The 20000-nt window shown below is 42.4% G+C and overlaps 1 long non-coding RNA gene across 5 annotated transcripts in view; it reads left to right on the plus strand.

Annotated features, from left to right (window-relative positions):
• LOC115373580 (uncharacterized) overlaps positions 1–20000 on the plus strand; it is a 339580-nt gene that overhangs the window by 238650 nt on the left and 80930 nt on the right. For 4 of the 5 annotated variants that reach the window (XR_003929553.1, XR_003929556.1, XR_003929557.1 and 1 more), the window contains one exon: positions 17674–17782. The exons of the other annotated variant lie outside the window; for it this stretch is intronic. This is a non-coding gene — a long non-coding RNA (uncharacterized LOC115373580). The remainder of the gene's footprint in view (positions 1–17673; positions 17783–20000) is intronic. 5 annotated transcript variants of the gene reach the window in all.

Below are 20000 nucleotides of genomic sequence, written 5' to 3' on the forward strand. Positions count from 1 at the left end.
TTATTTTATTTTATTTTTGCTTGTTTTGTAATTTGCTCTCAAATTCACTTCCAGGTCGCATTAAAAAATGTATTAAATTTCACTTTTTGAAACAAACACACGGTGTGAACCAAGGCTCAAGCGATACACAGATTACACAAACTGACACTCATGCACATGCAAACACACACAGCTATGAACACACACACACACATACACACACACGCATACAAACCGACACACAAACACAAATAGCCTACACAGAGGTACAGATGCTCCCGTGTACACACACACACAGGAAAACACACAACCTCACACACACACACACACATATTTATCTGAGGCTTCAAGCAGCCGTGTGAGTCTGGTGTCAGGACAAATCTGTCTTGGAGAAAGTGCTTTTTGATGAAGTCGTTCATAAATTTTAATACTACATGTCAGCGAACATGATGTATGGAGCGGCGGCTCATCCATATTTCAGACGCTCCGCCAGCGAGAAACCAGCAGGCTGCACCTTCTCCCACCTTTAAAGGGCTATTCCACCGCTTTAAAGGTGCTCTTTCCATTAGAGACGACAAGGAGTACTACAAACTGCTCCTCCAGTAGAAGTACTGTTCCTCTGCTGGTATGTGACTGCAGTAGAAGTAGAAGTACTGTCACTCTGCTGGTATGTGACTGCAGTAGAAGTAGAAGTACTGTTCCTCTGCTGGTGTTTTACTGCAGTAGAAGTAGAAGTACTGTCACTCTGCTGGTATCTGACTGCAGTAGAAGTAGAAGTACTGTTCCTTTGCTGGTATCTGACTGCAGTAGAAGTAGAAGTACTGTTCCTCTGCTGGTATGTGACTGCAGTAGAAGTAGAAGTACTGTTCCTCTGCTGGTATCTGACTGCAGTAGAAGTAGAAGTACTGTCACTCTGCTGGTATCTGACTGTAGTAGAAGTAGAAGTACTGTCACTCTGCTGGTATGTGACTGCAGTAGAAGTAGAAGTACTGTCACTCTGCTGGTATGTGACTGCACTGCTTTTAAAGGGGCATTACGCTCAACTGACCCTGTAGACTCAACTGACACATGTGGAATAAGCACATCATGTGATGGTTGAGTCTACATGGTCCACATATTTCCACACATATTCCCCATTTTCTGCCAGTTGAGTCTAAATGGTCCTCATTGCAGTTTTCCCTTATGTGGCTTTTATTCTGAAATTTGTAAAATGACAAAAAGTAGCACCAACAAAGTAGAAGCAGGTTCCCCTTCTCATCTCTGCTCACTGAGCTTTTATTGTGAAAGGTCCCACAGTCTGTCACTGATCATCTGTTCTCTGTAATGGATCTGATTTAAGATGAAGTGAAGACATGAGTAAAGGTAATTTGTTACTTCCAGTAAACTGCACCAACTTTTTTATTAGCAGGTTATTAGCAAAAGTGAGTGACGTCATGATTTGAGATTATCAGCTGTTTGATGTGTCATAAGGCCACAGAGCACCAAATGAAATGCAGCGAAGGATTTCAGAATCAGACTCAGAAATACTTTATCGATCCCTGAGGGGAAACTGGGTCAGCTCCAGCTGAGGAGGATGAAATTACAACAAGTAGAAAAGAAACGCCAAGAAAAGCTGAGGTTGTCTTCCTTTTGTCGGCTCATATCATTTTAAAATGAATTATTGTTTTCTTTTTTTTTGGCTGCATGTGAAAATAAAACATTGTTAGCTTTAGCACTGCAAGCAAACGACCTGTTTTTGGCAGGAAATCATAACCATGGCTTCTGAAGCCTCGAGCTTAACCTCTGTTTTTTTGCCAATTAATCACAGCTCCCAGAAAATACCTTCAAAAATACCACAGTACTACTTTGGTAGTCACAGTTACCATAAAGTACCATCATAACACGTTTTTACTACATAAAAATCATAGAAAAACACAGAGTTTTCATTAGATCAGACTCAGGAAGCGAGTCGAAGACATCACTCTTAGCTCTGATGACTTTCATCACTTCACCTTTATTTCTCACACTTTAAACACTGAAAACATCTGAAACAGATTAATCAGCAGTGAAAGTAATAATCATCGTGCGTCGCAGGTGATGACCTCCAATATGGCTGCTGGAGGGAGGTCACACCATCCGCAGGCCTCTGCTGGTGTTTATATCGAGCGATACAGAGCGCAGGCTTGGATTACCAGCAGAATATAATGAGATTAAATTCCTAGATGGTAAACAGAAGCGAGCGGTGGTGTCGAAGCCGCAGAGTCCCGACCACAAGTGGAAAAAAAGAGGAGGAGGAAGAGGCGTCGGGTGAGGAAATGACAGCCAGACGGAGAATCTTCCTCCGGCAGGTTCTGCTGTGAACAGCTGAGCGTCGTATCGAGTTCTCCTCCTCGTCGCCCCGCCTGATGCCGGCCGGCCGCGCTCGGCCGAAGGCGGCCGCTCTCTGAGGCTCCGCTCCCGCCGCGAATGAAAGTGAGACACATTACCGGTCCATTAATTGATCCGGGTGCGACTTCGAAACGCGGCTGCCTCGTCGAGAATCAGGAATCAGGCCGATTCTGTCGGGCCGCTTAGGCGAGGCTCGACCGCCGGGCTCTCCTCCTGCGCCGCCGCATCTCAGCCAGGCTGAAGCGGCAGCAGGTGAAATGCCAGGTGGAGTCGCCGGCTGTGTCCAAATCCTGCAGCAGCACAGAGGAGGGCAGGGCCGGAAGGCCTCGGCGGCCGGGTTCGTCTCCACCTGCGGTCCGAGGAGAGGCCGCAGGTGGAGACGACACTCTCAGTACCTTTTTTTTTTTTAACCTCCCGTATTAATTTCCAGCGATGGCGGCGGCGGAGCGACTGTGCATAGCAAAGCAGGGAGACGGTGAGGTAATTTCCCCTCGGGGCTTATTCCCTCCCTCGTTAAATCACTTTTGTCGACGCAGCAGACAATCAGCGGCACGGTTTGTCTTTCATAATCATGATGTAATCGTTTATTGATCCATGTAGGTGAAGCTGCTTCTCTCTTTCCCCCTTCTGCAGGGACATTAAAGGTCAAAGGTCACAGTCATATCTATATCCGTCTGTCTGTCTGTCTGTCCATCTGAGGCTCAGCAGAGAACATTTTATTTTCTTTTGTGTATTTAATTTGTTCCACGTTGTCCCCTCTGATGCGTCTTGACTGGACTGAAACATTCTGATTTTCAAACCTCGATCATTAACTGGTTTCCAGCCGCTCTCGCTCGTTTCACGGTTTTCTGTCCAAACGTGCAGCAGGATGTTGAAATAACACGTCGTCACTCTTTCAGGGAGCCGCTGAGTTTTATCATTTCCTACTGAAACTACATTTGAGGTCCAGTCACATCTCTGTGGTTCTGTGATGATATTAACAATAATAACGGTAGTAGTAATAATAATAGCAGTAATCATACTAACACATTTTCACACTGACAAATTCTCCTTGCGCCTATATTACTAAAAAAATCAAGATAATAATAATGTAATTTAATGGTAAGGAAAATTTTCGGACAAACAGTGTCGGTGTGTCTGTGTGCGTCTGTAATAATAAATAAAACAGACAAAAACATACCTAAACACATAAATGATAAGGATAGTTCTTTAGCCAAAAACTAATAATGAAAGTTAAAATAAGATTAAAAAAAGATCTGAGTCTATAATAAACTAAAAAGAATAAATAAATAAAAAAACAAGATAAAAACAGTTTTTGCAATCGACAGGTTCTATGTGAATCTATAATAATGATAAAAATGTGTAAAGTTAATTGAAATTATAAAATTAAAAACTACAGTAAAAATGTTATTATATTAAAATAAAATAAAAATGTATGTTCTAAATAAGTTGTGGACACAGAGGCCAAACACGTCCATAATAAAAACTGAAAAAAAAAACGATTAAAATAATTTTTGAACCAACAACCTGTATGTGCATCTAAAATGATAACAATAACAATAAGAAGAAGAAGAAATAAAATTTAAAAAATAGTAGAAATAAATAGTCGACCAATGACTTCTCTGTGACAGTCGTAAAGATTAAAACAAACAAACAAATAATAATAATAATAATAATTTTGGACCCTCTACTTGTTTATGCATCTATAATAATAACAACAATAACGATAATAAACAAAATAATTAAAAAAAAAAAGAATAAAAATAAATCCTGAACCAGTGACTTCTCTGTGACTGTAATAAAGACTAAAAAAAAAAAGAAGAAAAATAATTTTGGACTCTCAACTTGTCTGTGTATCTGCAACAATGAAGAAAAAAAATTTTAAAAAATATATAAAATATATTTTGGCAGCACCAGCTTGTCTCTGTAACTCCAGTAATTTAAAATAAATTTTTTCCCTGGCTGTTGCTCGGTGTTACCTGCCCCTGCACTCCGCTGGGCCCTGCCCGCCGTGTCCCGCCGGCCTAAACCGTCTTGTAATCCCACGTCGAGCCAGCGTGAAGCTTAATTGAAATAATCCCTGACGATGAGGCCGCCAGTTTCATGATGGGTCCAGTTTAACCCGCCGTGTGACTCTGACCTTTCCCTCGCCGCTCGCTGGGACCATCTGAACCCGTCCCAGCGAGGACATCTGGTCGGACGCCGGGGAGGCCGTTTGATCCGCCTCGCTGCTCCCCGAGGCCTTTCAGACGGCTGCCGCTGACGGACGGGCCAGCCGGATCACAACGCCACCCGCCGGCCCGCTGTCAGCCGGCCGCCACGGCCAGCGTGTCGCTTTCAGCTGGAGAGAGAGAGAGGGAGAGAGAGGGAGAGAGAGAGAGAGGGAAAGTGAGGAAGAGAGGGAGAGGGAGGGAGGGAGGGAGAGAGAGGGAGATAGAGGGAGAGCAGAGTGACATCTGACCTGTCAGCCGTGACGAAGACGTATCAGGATGAAGACGCTCGACTCGTTCAGCAAAATGTTTTCATGCTGACCCGAGGACACCGACCTCTGCTGACCTTCTGCTGGACAGTCAGGCCAAATGAGCAAAAAGCAATCATCGTAATACACAAATTAATGGATAAAATAAATCAAATTTAAACAGTAAAAACTGATTTATTGATTTTGACCTTTGTTGACCTTTTGTTGAAAAAGTACAATAAATAAATAAATAAATCTAAATAATAATAGAATAATAATAGAATAAAAATAAGCAACAACAACAACAGTAATAATAATACATAAAGTGAAAATAAATAAAATAATGAATAAAATAAATACAATTAAAAAAGCAAAAATTGATTTGTTGACATTTTGCTGATTTTGTGGAGGCTGCTTCTACTTTGAAAATTATTACACTCAAGTATATTTTGACAGACTGTATTTTAGAATAAATAAATAAATAAATAAATAAATAGAAAAAAATAGAAAAAAATAAGAACAATTTAAAAAATAAAATAAAAGTACAAAGAAATTACTTTTTCCGACAAGCAGTACATCAGGAAATATCACATCAGTTTAACAGTGATGAAGTTCACTGGCAGAGCAAAAACTTCCTCTCATCCAGATGAAACAGAAAACAGAAAAACAAAGTCAAAGTCAAAAGAGCCAAAGATGGTGCCACACACAGTCTGAGGAGGAGACGACCTAAACAAACAACAATAAACAAAACAAAGTGTCAACAAAAAAAGGAGAACATCACAAAAAATTCAAATTAAGTGTGAGGATGAGGATGGAGTCATGAGGACAGAGCCTTCATCATCATCATCATCATCATCATAACAATCAATACAAAGAGAAGGACATTCATGCAGAGCTGCCAGAAAGATGCAAAGATACTAAGCGATGCATTTTTTTTCTTAAAGTCACCCATTAACTTTTATATTTATTTTAAAATATATGCATGTATTTATTTATGTATTTGTGTTTAATAATTAATGACTTAATGACTTACTCAGCTCCTCACAGCAGTGACTTGACCTCCAGTCGAGGTCGGCCGGCCGTCGCTACGGTGACGGGAGGCCGAGAGCCGACCGCCATCAGCTGACCATCACCTGAGGAGCCTGTGGCTCCAAACGCCACCGGAGGCAGCCCCGAAACAAACAAACAAACAAACAAACAAACAAACAAACAAACAAAGAAAAAAATAAAAATAAGATAAAATTACAAATCAAGAATTAAGAGTCCAAGATGACGCGACATGTTGATGCAGATGTTAATATTATTTTATTATTTTAATTTATTTTATTTCATTTATTTAATTTGCAATGTAATGTGCTGATATCCTGAAATCAAGTTGGATTTTTTAAAATTTTCATCTTTATTAAATCAGGCAGTCTGTCTGGATGGATGGATGGATAAATAAATAAGTAAATAAATAAATAAATAAAAATTATTTTTAATTTAAATTTTATTAGAATTTTATTTTATTTTATTTTATTTTATTTTATTTTCAGTGTAACGTCTTGGTGTCCTGAAATCAAGTTGAATTTTTTTTTTTTTTAAATTTCATCTTTATTGAACCAGGGAGGCCAGATTTAAAAATAAAATAATTAATAAATAACATTACTTCATTAATTAATGCATGAGATGTATGCAAGTATACAGCAAATACATTTTTTAAAAAAATCACATAAGCAGAGGGTTGTAAAATTTTCAGTATTATTAAAATGAGGAGAGGGGAGCGTAAAGACCCTCAAAACGACATGAAAATTCATAAAGCACACCCATCATCAAAGGTCAACAAAGGTCATACGTTAAAAAAAAGAAAAAGAAAATCCTGTTAAACCTTAAGATGAAGATCCATGGGAGTAAATTATTATTTTTTTTTATTAATCCGCGGTGTATTTCTAATTTTACATCCAACCTGAAGGTGAATAACACATCCTGCTCTGTCCCTGTGAACGCATGAGGACTGTGTGAATGATAAAATCCAGCGTGTGTGTGTGTGTGTGAGTGTGTCCGGGGTGTTTGCTGCCTCTTAACCTCTGAGTTATTCCTGGTTTTGGTTCCTCGGTGACAAACGAGCTGCTTCCTCCTGTTTTTTCTGTCGCTCTGCGTCTCAATCGGTCCGTCTCTGCCTCTTTCCCCCTGCCACTGTATCCAAAGCAGCACATTAACATCTGCAGCCCATTTAGTGCTGCTGACACCAGGCTAATAACAGTGTGTGTGTGTGTGTGTGTGTGTGTGTGTGTGTGTGCGGCTGCAGCCCCAGCCAACAAGCACAGCTGAAAGGTGTCACCGAGGCTCCTGCGCCTCCTCTAACAGTTATTGATTCAGGGGGCGCTTGTTTTTTTTGTGTGTGTTTTTTTCCCCCCCTTTTTTTTTTTTTTGTGGTCTTTTTTTGTTTGTGTGTTTGTTTGTTTGTTTGTTTACGGCTTCAAGCTGCTGGCTTTAAAGGAACAAAAATTCGCCTCATGTGTTCGACATCCAGCCGCCGGCCTCTGTCGGCGTGCCACCCCGGTTCGGTGCGGCGCCGTAACGTCCGACTTATTAAAGGTAATCAAACGCCTCGCAGGGTTTGAGGCTGAATTTGCGGCTGGCCGACGCCCGAGGGACGAATTTTCAAATCTGTAGGTGAGAGCTGGAGGGAGGGGTGTTCAGGGCTGAGGGGGGGGGCAACAAACAAACAAACAAACAAACAAACAAACAAAAAACGGCCCCACCCCCCGGCACCTCTGCGCGTCCCTATTCTTTCATTCTCCCCGCCGCATTGTTATTTGTCCATTTCAAATTATTGATCTTTTACAAATATTTTTCAAGGTATCTTAATTACCCGCAAAAGAAGCGGCGCCTTGGCCGGCGGACAACACAAATAAGTTAATTTGCATTTCTGTGTTGTGAGTGTTTTGGCAGGCGCCGCGCCGGTCCAGATTGTAACCCCTATTTCTGCCTCCAAAAACCTGCCTTGGAGGAGCGTCCACGGAGGGATTAGGGATTTAGTGGGGAAGGTAAGTGTGACTACAAGCTTTGGCTCGCCATCTGCTCCCCAGCAGAGTTGAGGCCAACCTGTGCAGCCTGCAGCAAAGACCTGGGCACTGTGCTAACGCCGGCTCGAGCCAACCTGGCGCCCGCGGCCCCAATCACCAACAGTCTGCTGATTAGTTGTAAGAAGCACTCCATATGTAGCAAAGTTTTTTTTTTTTTCTTCTTCTTCTTCCTCTTCGCCTCCTTCCCTTCCTTCCTCTCCTCCTTCCTTCCTTCCCTCTGTCTCTCTCTCTCTCTCTTGCTGCATTAAATAAATATGGACTGAATAGCGGATTGCCTTCGGTGCTGTGGCGAAAACGAGCCTCTCTCTCTCTCTCTCCCTCTCTCTCTCTCTGTGCTCTGTTCTTTCTGGATGTCTCTCGCCCTTCCTCCCTCACCTCTGACAGAATACCAAGCCAGGGAAAGTAGCAGCCCTGGCCGCCTCTCCTCTTCCTCTCCCTCTCTCTCTCTCTCTCTCTCTGCCTGGCAGCGCTGGGAGACAGATGACAAGGGTTTGTGGCCGTCTGATCACCCCTGGGTGGGTATTTTCTAATTTATTTAACGGCAGCTTATTAAAAAAAAAAGAAGAAGAAGAAGAGGAGGAGGAGGAATAAAGAAGAAGGCAGCTAGGGGAGGCAGATCAGCCAAGGAAGAACCAACAAAGAAGAAGAAGATGATGATACCTGCTTGGGTGTTGTCTGATTTATTTAACAAAACCTTCATACAAAGAAGAAGAAGAGTCAAATCAGCTGACGGAGACACTAATGAAGAAGAAGAAGATGATGATGATGATACCTGCTTGGGTGTTGTCTTATTTATTTCACGGCAGCTTAATAAAAGAAGAAGAAAAACACGAAGGAGGAGGGGAGGAGGAGGAGGAGGAGGTGGAGGGATGAAGAAGGAGGCAGCTCAGGGAGTCAGATCAGCCAAGGAAGAACCAACAAAGAAGAAGATGATGATGATGATGATTTCTAATTTATTAAACAGCAGCTTTTGAAAACAAGAAGAAGAAGAAGAAGAGGAAGAAGCTGAGGAGGAGGAGGAAGCCAGGGGAGTCAAATCAGCCAAGGAGGAACCAACAAAGAAGAAGAAGATGATGATACCTGCTTGGGTGTTGTCTGGTTTATTTAACAAAACCTTAATACAAAGAAGAAGAAGAGTCGAATCAGTTGAAGGAGACACTAATGAAGAAGAAGATGATGATGATGATGATGATGATGATACCTGCTTGGGTGTTGTCTGATTTATTTCACGGCAGCTTATTAGAATAAAAGAAGAAGAAAAACACGAAGGAGGAGTGGAGGAGGAGGAGGAGGTGGAGGGATGAAGAAGGAGGCAGCTCAGGGAGTCAGATCAGCCAAGGAAGAACCAACAAAGAAGAAGAAGATGATGATGATTTCTAATTTATTAAACAGCAGCTTTTGAAAACAAGAAGAAGAAAAAGAAGAAGAAGAAGAGGAAGAAGCTGAGGAGGAGGAGGAAGCCAGGGGAGTCAAATCAGCCAAGGAGGAACCAACAAAGAAGAAGAAGAGAAGAAGACGATGATGATGATGATGAAGTAGAAGAAGAAAAAGAGGAAGAAGAAGAAGAGGAAAATGGCAGCTCATTGACACATGGGAAAGGAAGAAGAGGAGGAAGAGGCTGGTGAGTGAGTCAGAGCAGCCGAGGAAGAACCACAGAAGAAGAAGAAGGTGATGATGGTGATGCATGGGCGGGTCCAGCCAAGGGAGAACCAACGAAGAAGACAGTAATGAAGACAATGAAGGTGATACCTGGGTTTTTTTTACTTGATGGCAGCTTCTTGAAGAGAAGAAGAAGAAGAAAAGGAGCAAAAAAGAAACGGCCAGAGGAGTCACATGAGCCAAACAAGAAAAACTGGAGAAGAAGAAAAGGTGATGATGACACCTGGATGGGCTTTTTCCTGTTTATTTTAACTACAGAAGAAGAATGAGGAGGATAAAAGACACAAGCAGCCTGGAGTGTCGGATCAGAAGAAGAAGAAGAAAAACAGAAGAAGGTCTTTTCTAATTTGTCAAACAGCAGCTTCTTTAAAAATGGGAGAAGAAGAGGAGAAGGTAAACAAACTGGCAACCAAGGGAGGCAAATCAGGTGTGAAAAAACCAACGAAGAAGAGGAAGAAGACAAAGGAAAAGACGATGATGATGATACCTGGGTGGGTATTGTCCATTTTAACAGCTGACTAAAAAAGGAAGAAGAAGAAACAAGTACTTGGGGAAGTCAGATCTGCGGAGCAGGAACCAACAAAGAAGAAGAAGAAGGTGAAGATGATGTCATTTATTATTATTCATCATGTGGCTGATTTAAAAAATAAAAATGGAGAAGAACAAGAAGAGGAGGAGGAGGAGGAGAGGAAAAACAAACAAACAAGCAGCCAGGGAAGTCAAACCAGTTGAGGAAGAACCACAGAAGAAGAAGATGAAGCTGATACCTGCGTGGTGTCGTCTCCCCGGAGAAGCTGAGGCAGCAGGAGGAGCGAGGGAGGAGAAAACGAGGAGAAACACAGCAGAAACATAACGCTCATTATTACATTGCAGCCGTTGCTGCTGCCAGGAACCTATTTCTCAATATTAATTATTCATATTTTATTTCAGTCATCCAATACTCAGGTGAGAGCGGCCGCCCGTGATAGAAGGTGTAATTTCGAAGCTTAATGGTCACCGGCGAGGCCTGAGCGAGGGATCGGGAGGCGCCGGATAAATCACCGGCGGCGGCGGCGTGAGCGAGCGAGCGCGCGGCAGCTTGAATCCGTCTTGCTCTGTGTGTTTACTCGTGTTTTATTGCGGCGCGTCGCTCGGAGGGGAAACACTTTGCGCTGACCTTTCTGCGTCGAGGAATCAAACACCGGCGGCGCGGGAAAGGAGGAAAAAAGAAATCAACAAAAGGAAATAAGCAAAGGTTTTCCAGGCAAAATGAGACGGTGTAATTTTGTGATTTGTCCAAACAAAGTGCTCATCGGCGTCTCTCACCGCCGCTCACAATAAATATCCAAAGCGAGGAGGCAGCGGCATGTTTGCAAACACGGCCGCCGCCTGATTCATACAAATTATGTTGTTCAAACAGCATAACACCATCACTTACTTTTGATTTGATTAGCTTGATTTCTTCCTCTCTCTCTCTCTCTCTCTCTCTCTCTCTGTCTGTCTGACTGTATGAAATTCATCTCATCATTACCCAGATTGCAAACGCAACACCTCAATTTGTCTCCTCGCAGAAACATTTCAAGATAATAACGATTTATGGGCCGCAGGAGTTTGGGAGGATTATAAAGCTACAGTGTTTTTGTCAGCTGACTGTAAAGCCCCCGGGGGGGCCGCGTGCCTTTCTTTATTTGACGCCGCCACATAAATGTGTGTGTCGCCGGCCGCCCATCGCTCTCGCGCCGCCCTGACACCGCAGAAGGCGTTCGCGCCGCTCGCCCATTCATATTCTCTGGGAAAACAAAAAAAAAAAAGAAAGCAAAGCGAACGGCGAGGAGGAGCAGCCGCGTTTACGACGCCTCCTGCATGTTGTGGTGTTTGTTTGATTCCAAAGACAGATGAAGAAAGTGCCGCTTCATCGTTTCACCCCCCATTAATCAGCTTTATCCCCTCATCCTGCCAACTATTAAAAACTGAATATGATCATGAGGCAAACACGTCAGAGCGCTCAGAGCCGCCTGCCCAGCTGGATGACTGCTGACTGACTGACTGACTGACTGACTGGGTGTTGGTGGCTGATTGATTGACTAATTGGTCGGTTGATTGGTTGTTTATTCACTGTTTGAGTAGTTGGTCAATTTATTCTTTGTTGATTGGTTGGTTAGTTAATGCTTACTTGGTTTGTTGTTGTTTGGTTTTGTGATTAGTTTGGTTGATTGATTGATTGATTGTTTGTTGCCTAATTGGTTGGTTGATTAGTTGGTCAGTTGAATGATTGTTGATCAGTTGGTTGGTTGTTGATTAGTTGTTAATTGGGTGGTTAGTTAATGATTAGTTGGTTGGTTGGTTGGTTGGTTGTTGATTAGTAAGTGGTTAGTGATTGATTAGTTGTTGATTGGTTGGTTAGTTAATGCTTAGTTGGTTTGTTGTTGTTTGGTTTTGTGATTAGTTTGGTTGATTCATTGATTGATTGATTGTTTGTTGCCTAATTGGTTGGTTGATTAGTTGGTCAGTTGAATGGTTGTTGATCAGTTGGTTGGTTGTTGATTAGTTGTTAATTGGGTGGTTAGTTAATGATTAGTTGGTTGGTTGGTTGGTTGGTTGTTGATTAGTAAGATGGTTAGTGATTGATTAGTTGTTGATTGGTTGGTTAGTTAATGCTTAGTTGGTTTGTTGTTGTTTGGTTTTGTGATTAGTTTGGCTGATTGATTGATTGATTGATTGTTTGTTGCCTAATTGGTTGGTTGATTAGTTGGTCAGTTGAATGGTTGTTAATCAGTTGGTTGGTTGTTGATTAGTTGTTAATTGGGTGGTTAGTTAATGATTAGTTGGTTGGTTGGTTGGTTGGTTGGTTGGTTGTTGATTAGTAAGATGGTTAGTGATTGATTAGTTGTTGATTGGTTGGTTAGTTAATGCTTACTTGGTTTGTTGTTGTTTGGTTTTGTGATTAGTTTGGTTGATTGATTGATTGATTGATTGTTTGTTGCCTAATTGGTTGGTTGATTAGTTGGTCAGTTGAATGGTTGTTGATCAGTTGGTTGGTTGTTGATTAGTTGTTAATTGGGTGGTTAGTTAATGATTAGCTGGTTGATTAGTCGGTTGGTTGGTTGTTGATTAGTAAGATGGTTAGTGATTGATTAGTTGTTGATTGGTTGGTTAGTTAATGCCTAGTTGGTTTGTTGTTGTTTGGTTTTGTGATTAGTTTGGTTGATTGATTGATTGATTGATTGATTGATTGTTTGTTGCCTAATTGGTTGGTTGATTAGTTGGTCAGTTGAATGGTTGTTGATCAGTTGGTTGGTTTTTGATTAGTTGGTTGTTGATTAGTTGTTAATTGGGTGGTTAGTTAATGATTAGTTGGTTGATTAGTCGGTTGGTTGGTTGGTTGGTTGTTGATTAGTAAGATGGTTAGTGATTGATTAGTTGTTGATTGGTTGATTGACTATTGGTCGGTTGGTTTATTGTTGGCTGGATGTTGATTGGATGGTTAGTTGTTGATTAGCTGGTTGAGTGCTGATTGGTTGATCGATTGGTTGTTTGTCTGGTTGGTTGATTGGTTGGCCAGTTGAATGTTCGTTGATCGGTTTGTTGGTTGTTGATTGGTTTTTGATTAGTTGGTTGGTTGATTAGTTGTTGATTTGTTGATTGACTGTTGGTTGGTTTATTGTTGGCTGGATGTTGATTGGATGGTTAGTTGTTGATTAGTTGGTTGATTGCTGATTGGTTGATTGGCTGTTAATTAGTTTACCAGTTGATCAGTTGTTGATTGATGGATTGATTGATTGATTAGCATTTCTCTTATGCTCTAAATAGATGAGTGTACTGAGTGCAGTAGAATAAGCCTCAGTTCAAAGATCACCGACACGCACCAAACAGTAAGGAGGTCAAAGGTCACAGCAAACATGAAGTAATGACTAATGAAATCTGAGGAGAGTAATAATCAGAAAAGTGACATCAGATTTTCTTTTTTAATAAATAGACTGAACAAATAATCCCCATGTTACCAAGTCCTTCAGCCTCATCATCATCACATCTGACTGAAAGGAAATAATCCCATTTTTCAGTGCAGTTTTATTTCATTTGTTTTTGTGGAACAAGTATAAATATGTTGAAACAGGGCAGATTAATGCAGACCTGCCTAAAAAAATGTAACTAAAAGGAAATTCTGGAAACAAGTTGATTAGCGATGGAAACAAATGGGATTATCTCATCCCACTGGCAGATTTTTTTTTTTAACAGAGTTGTTAACATGGAGATTTCTGCGCTGTGTCTCATATTCTTTGAAAAACATGATAATAATAATAATAATAATAATAATAATAATAATAATGTGAGATGTGTTGTGATGAGAGCTGATGGAGATAACGTGTGTGTGTCTCCATGAGCGAGCGAAGGCTTACGAGCTGCCGTTTGATGCAGGCTGGCTTGCAGAACGCTGCTAATCCCGGTTTAACAAGGTAAAGTGGCTAAAAACACTTTGGCCCGGAGGGGGGGGGGGGCAGTGTAAATCTACTGTAAATGTGCTGCTGTTGTGCTGTGAGCTTAAAATGCACCGGTGACAAGAGGAGGGCAGCCGAGTTTGACACCAAATTGTGGTTCTGCTTTGGTGGAAAAGGTGCCGCGGCGTTCGCCCCCTCGCAAGAAAAAAGCCAATTAGGTCATAGAATATGCACACACATCTTGCATGCTCTCTGGTCTCCCGCAATTTGGGCAAAAAAGTAAAGGTCAGCCACGTTAGTCAGATTGCGCTCGACAAATTCTAAAAAGGCTCGCTGGTCACGCCGAATGTATTCCCTGCAACATAATTAGCCCCCTCAATTCCCTGTCGTGCCAGGCTACCGGGTGTCTCAAAAACCCGCCCCCTTCCCCCAAAATGCCTTTCACCTCTGCTCGCTCTCTCCCCTCCTCTGCCGCTCTCCTCTCTGCTCTATCACACATTGTTGCTGCCCTAAACTTGCTGCAGATGCGGTCGGCTGATGCATAAATTAGTCATCAACATTAGCATTAGCCGGCGCGTGGCACCCGGTGCCAACTGCTCTCCGAACGGCCATAAAAGGTCATGTTTTGATGACTGAATGCCACACAGGCACCTTGGCTCCCCGGAGGAGGGTTCCCCAGGTGCACGTGAAAGGTTAAAAATTACCTTCCCGCCGCCGCCTGTCTCTGGCGAAGGAAATAATTAGGGGGTTTTTAGGGAGCGGCAGAATGCCTGGCTGTCAGATGACAGAGCGTTACCTAATGGTCGTATCTGGGGAAGAGTCAAGCGGCCTGTCATTCTCCTGACAGGACAAATGAGCATAATGGTGGCAGGGAAATGGGCGCCTGTTCCCCTTTTTTTTTTCCAGGGAGGGGAGGGGAGGAGGCGGAGGGGGGTTAAATGGCAGCGCCTGAGCAGAATAGCACAAGGACGTTAACCTTTTACATAAATCTGTTAACACGTGTATGAGCGCTGTTTTAAAAGAGGCTTGACGCCCGGCCCGGCCCTCCCCTCCCTGAAAGGTGCACTGCAAAAAAATCTCCATGTTAAAATCTTTTTTTCAAACAAGATTTAAAAAAAAAAAAAAATCTGCCTGTGGGGTGAAATAATCCCACTTATTTCCACTTATTTCCAATGTTAAATCAACTTGTTTCCAGAATGTTTTTGAGTCAAGTGTCATGTTCCTGATCCTGGTGGCTGATCTGAGTCCAAATGACCTGATAACAGTTTTATCCAGTGCAGCACTTTTTTTTTTTTTTTTTTTTTCCCAGCCCACCTCTCTGTAAACTTCACCTCATTATATAAACATGGCACTGCTGTGCTTTTGCATCATTTATCCTTCCTTTTGTTTATTAGGAGTGCTTTAATTCATCAAGCACACGGGGAAGTTTGAACCTGTGAAGTGATGCTGCCACGTTACACGCTGTTCTCCGCAAAAAAAAAAAAAAAAAATCCATCATAAAAAGTCATTTAGATTTATGTTTAAATCTGGTTTTACTTCAAATAAGGTAAAAATCCGTCTCATTTCCAATGCACTTTCTCTTGTTTTAGGATTTTTGGGCGTCCTCTTTTTCTCTGCTGATATTTTGACTTGAAGCTGCTCTGTACAAGACATGGATGTGAAAATACACCCGATCTAGAAGGCTCCCATTTGGCCTCTTTGTTCACTGGCGGGACGTCGTCACACACAAAAACAATAAACCCTAACAAAGTGAGCTCTTTCAGAGGTGATAGTTGCATACGGCTTCATTTTAACCGCTGCTGACAAACTGCACATCAGATTATATATTCTGAGATTGAACAGAGGGGTCCTGCACCTTTTCTTTAATCAAATTCCAGCACTTTTCAAGATGCATTTTCAAGCTTTTCCAGCTCCTGGTGGCTGTTGACGGCTCGTCAAAATGATTATTTCGCATTTTCATCACATTAAATCAGATGTTATTGTGCCATAAACAACCAAACTTATGTTGGAGTGAGAGCGTTCTGCAGCGTGGAGACAAATTAAAGGGAAAACACAGCAAAGTTTCCAGTTTCAAAATGTCTCACCAACCCATCGGTTTACTGGGAAAGTAATGCAGTTACAGTGGTCGTTTGTGGTAAGGCGGCTGTTTCAACGAAAAATTCACATTTTTATTCGATGCTGTGAAATCTTGAGTTCCTCCGCAGGATGTTGCTGATTTGTTGACATGGAAAATGTGGAGAAATGGTAGTAAAAAACATTGAAAATCACAAGGACGGTCATTTAGCAGCTCCTCTCCTCTGCCTCTGATTGGCTCAGCCTGACCTTGACAAAGGCTAGGGTTAGGATTAGGATTAGGATTACAAGCCAATCAGAGGCAGGTGAGGCGGGTCTGCAGGTCCAGTATGTCAAATTAATATTTCCTGTGTTGCAACCCACAAAATTCAAATTTGAACATGGATGGATTTTGATTCGATGTTGTGAAATCTTTAGTTCCTCCACATGATTTGATGAAGGGTTTGTTGACATGTGAAATTTGAGGAAATTATAATTAATAGACCAAACAGTCAGAATCAACCGCCCACATCTTAATGCATTAATAATTTAGAAATCTGCAAGGAGCCATTCTTCACAATGATCTTTACTTTTCCTGAGAATCCTGCTGTGTTTTTTCTCCTTTTCTGCTTTTCTAATGGAGAGGATTTTTCCATTGTGCTTCTGATGCTTTTATACTGGGATAAACTTGGTTTCAGGACTTCTTCCTCTGCTGTACATAAGTGGTAATAAATTTTGTTTGGACGGCGGTAAATCTTTTCCATAACCGGCCCACAAACGTTTTTCTTATATTTGCACTTATTGAATAAAGTCAAGGGCGTAACTTGATTTCACAGTGCGGGCTGGGAGGCGAGGCGAGGAGAGGAATGAGCTGACGGGCAGCACCTGAACCCTGTTAGCGCTCCTGTGTGTGAACACGCGGCTGTGTGTGAACACGCTGATGTGTGTGAACACGCTGATGTGTGTGAACACGCTGGTGTGTGTTAGCGTGTGGCGGGGCTCCAGGAGGAGGCGGAGCAGCGGCGGCTCGAGCCTCGAACAGCGAAAGGAGAGAAGCTTCGCCGTAGAAAGCGTCTTTCTGCATCGTTTAAACACAACGTAATGCTGAAAGGAAAAGAGTTTTGGTGGAAGTTTGACTCCCGCTCAGAAACACTGGTGGCTCTGAAACGCTCACACTCACCTCGTGAATAATCCTTCAGATTGGAAGTGAAGCTGCCAGCAGACAAACAGAGACACACTCCAGCAAACCCACACACCCTGACCCTCTGAAACATTTCATAAAATATATATAACATGAGATTTCTTGTCTTTAAAGTGAAATTTAAACTATGTCATTTTGCTGAGGACCCCCTGGAAGACCCTCAAGGACCCCTGGGGGGCCCCGTATCCCACCTTGAAAACCACTGCAGGGTTTACGGCTTCCATTTACACTAAAGATGTAAAACCAGACTGTTACTGCACATTCAGTTATTATTGTGTTGTCAAATTATTGCTGTCCAATCAGAGCTCTTGGTTGTGTGCTTGGGCTTTCTGTCAGCCAATCACGGCCTTACTTCAGACGGGCTTTGCCTCGTGGAGTTTTATCTTGTGTTTTCTCCTCCTGCGCTGCAATAAAAGCCTCTTTGTGTGCGTCGCCGTGCCGATGTGAACATGTTCCTCTGTTTTGTTTCCTCAGATCCAGCTGAGCGCCGAGCGGCTCGTCTGTCCTGCAGACATCAGCCCACGCAGCCCCCGCCCCCCCCCCCGCCCCGTCCCGCTGCAGGACCCGGGCCCTCTGACCTCAGGTGTGTTGCTGCCGAGAGGCGAGGGGAGCGCTCGAGTCCCGTCTCCAACACCTGTCTCGCTCTCGTGCCTCCTCCGCTCGCGGATGCCGACTTGAATTTCTGCTTCACGCCTTCGAAGAAAAGCGCCTTGTGTTTATTTTCCTCTGCAGCATTAAGAAAGAACTGAAGAGGTTACAGCTGGGATTAAACGGTAAAATAGTTTGCACTGACTCTTTAAAATCCAGCACATGAACAATGAGACAGGAGAGCTCAGGCTCGTGCCTCACAGAGTCGACTCGCAAAAACCAAAACCATCAACATGTGAAGGTGGAGGGAACGGGGACGTTAGAGTTGATGCACAAAATTAATTAAAATCTTCAAGGCGCTTCTTTTAAAAAATTATTGGAAGTTAATTCATAGCCTATCTGAACATTAATATTAGCTAATTAGCTGCATCACTGTAAACAAAGTTACTGAATATAGTTTTGGGCAAAGCACCAACAACCTCCTCACAAAACCAATGTGTTTTTTTTTTTCTTTTTTTCAATTTGAATCAAAATCAAGAGTCACGAGATTATCTTCACAATTTATTTCTTTTATTCATTTTCTTGGAAACCCCTCTGCGATGCGCGTCCACCATCGCAGAGTTTCTTTGATTTTTTTTGTGATGTGAAAGCAAACCAAACCCAATGAGCCGTGCAGCAAAGAGGCACTGTCCAGGTGAGGTGCCTAAATTCAGAGAGGTGATATTAAAGCATCACAATAAATCACTCATACATGTTTTTGTCTCATAGTGACGTCGAGTGCATGAACCCTTTGAAAGCTGAGACAAGTCACTTGGTTCCTGTCAAAAACATGGGAAGAAAAAAATGGCGATAAGTGAATTAGCAAGAAATAAAAATCAGGAGAGAAATTAGTTTTTTTTAAAAAGTGACAAGACAGCGACCATAACATTACCGAAAAAAGTGTTAACAAATAATAATAATAGTAACAATAATAATAATAATAATAATTATAACAATAATAGTAATAATAATAATAATAATAATAATAATAGTAACAATAATAATAATAATAATAATTATAACAATAATAGTAATAATAATAATAATAATAATAATAATAATAATAGTAACAATAATAATAATAATAATAATAATAATAATAATAATAATAATGATACAAATCTGAAAAAATTCTAAATATTACCAGAAAATTACCAAAAAAAAAAAAAAGAAAAAAAAAAGAAAGAAAAGAAAAGAATGGCTGTAATATTTGAAATGATCAATTTAAATGCCACATTATTGATGCGGGATCAGATTTCCTGTTTAAATTCTCGTGACAGGCGCGTTCGGACGCCTTTAAACTGTCCCTCATTTCGCTGAGGACCCTCTGAGGGGCCCCGGACCCCACATTGGAAACCCGACGCTCCTCCACTGATTCTCAGCAGAACCAGCAGAGCGCCGCCCTGAAGCGGGAGCCACGGCGAGGGGCCGCCGCCGCTCCAAGGTGCACTTTAAGTCGCGTCTTTCCTCTTCCTGGCGCGCGGTGCACGCCGGCAGAGGGGTCATTAACATAACAAACTTAAATGCCCCTATATAAATAATACCGTTCACACAAACTGACTCAGCTGACACTGTTTAGGCAGCGCCTCCAACATCTGTTTATGAGCACTTTGCCTAATGATATCATCCGATATCATTAACTGTGGCAGTGCACGCCGCGGCAGCAGGTGCAGCTGTTTCTGCCCCCCCGACGCCCCCGCCCCCCACCACAACACACACACACACACACACACACACACACTCGCAGAGAAAAGCCTTGCTCGGTCTCCTCCAGCAGCGGCAGCCCTTCCCTCCCTTCCACCCCGCGAATCGCCAAACCGTTCATTAGGACAATTTTCCTCAACAAAAAAAGCGGCCCCTATGATTTCAATCTGTATATCACCTGTAATTGTAGTTTTTAGTGAGAGCCTGATTCCATACATTTAGCCGCAGTAAAACTGCGACTGCGGGGACAAACGCTGAAAGCACGCCTCTCGCCGCTGCCGCCAGCTGCACAGCCTGTTTTTAGATGGCAGCCGCTTCCCGCAGGCCCGAGTGTGTGTTTGTGTGTGTGTGTGTGTGTGTGTGTGTGTGTGTGTGTGTTTACGGGGGAGGTGGAGGCAGGGCCTTGCGTTGTTGCCTGACTCGGTTTGCTCTGTTTAGATGCTGGAAATTATGGAAAATTATTGAAATCA

This window comes from Myripristis murdjan, chromosome 2 (genome assembly GCF_902150065.1).
Source record: "Myripristis murdjan chromosome 2, fMyrMur1.1, whole genome shotgun sequence".
Taxonomy (NCBI): domain Eukaryota; kingdom Metazoa; phylum Chordata; class Actinopteri; order Holocentriformes; family Holocentridae; genus Myripristis; species Myripristis murdjan.